Here is a 1,234-nt window from a genome sequence, read left to right on the forward strand (position 1 = left end):
CTCGCCGGTTGGTGTGCGCTTCCAACATTGCGTAATCAGATTTGCTATGCTTAAGTGGCTAAGTGCTTATGCACTCGGCAATGCAATTCACAGATGGTTCGTTTTGCTTTCTGCCTGCTTCGTCATTGGCGCCGCCAACAGTGTGGTAAGAGTGGGAAGAGTAGTAGAGTAAGCGTAGCTGCGACTCATCCAGCTCGTTGTTGGAGTAGCTGAAGCAATGACAACAGCTTTTATCAAGAAGAGACATATCTGCATATCTACTAACATAAAGAAATATTTTATTTACATATCTGGGTACAAACTCTTGGTGTTGTAGAAGTGATTCTAAACTGCAATTTGCTTTTGCTCTCTCCGCTTGCTTACTCGCTTGCGGCGTCAATTTGTTATTACGTTTTACTTAAATTTATCATATCACAAGCATACACACACACTCTTCATGCATATGCAAAAGTAGAGCGAAATTGCCTGGTGTGTGCCGCGCGTGCAGGCACTTAACCTTTGCCCTCCATGGCGTATGAGTGACTTGCCTGTTTGCTGTGCTGTGACGAAACACTCACAATTCATAAATATACAAATGTGTTAGCACAGAAACTGGTTTAGTCATTACATTTTAACGCAAATTCAATTACTCCTTAACTGTATTTACCGTTTTTTCTAAATTAAATTACATATCTCTCTCTCTCTCTCTCATAAAATTTCTCGCTCATATTTCATTAATCGAAATTAATTTGATTTATTGCACATATTTACCACAAATGACTGCGGTGCACACATACACACACTCTCTCACACAATTTGTTTTTGCTTGTCATTTGCTTGCAAATGCAATTAAAATTTTTTAAATTCACATTTATTAAATGTGTTCCGTTTATAAATCGCTGTTCGTGCATTGGCGCACGCGCAGTTAAGTTTTTAATGTCATTTATTATAATTATGTGCATACATTACACACTGTCGGTTTGTCGATCGATTGAGTTAACTAATTAATGTAGCAATATTAATTATATATATTATATACAGATATCTGTATCATATATTTAATTTTTTTGTTGCTACAAAATTTGTTTTGTACACAAATAAAAGCGAAATTAATGTTTTTGCAATATATTTAATTGCTGCTCATAAATTTCTGTGCTATGTATGCAGAATTTTCATTATAATAATTTTTTATATTTTTTTTAAATAGGGATGTTAAATGACCTGGAGATCCATTGTATATTTTTTTTTTGAAAAA

This window comes from Zeugodacus cucurbitae, chromosome 5, assembly GCF_028554725.1.
Source record: "Zeugodacus cucurbitae isolate PBARC_wt_2022May chromosome 5, idZeuCucr1.2, whole genome shotgun sequence".
NCBI classification, from domain to species: Eukaryota; Metazoa; Arthropoda; class Insecta; order Diptera; family Tephritidae; genus Zeugodacus; species Zeugodacus cucurbitae.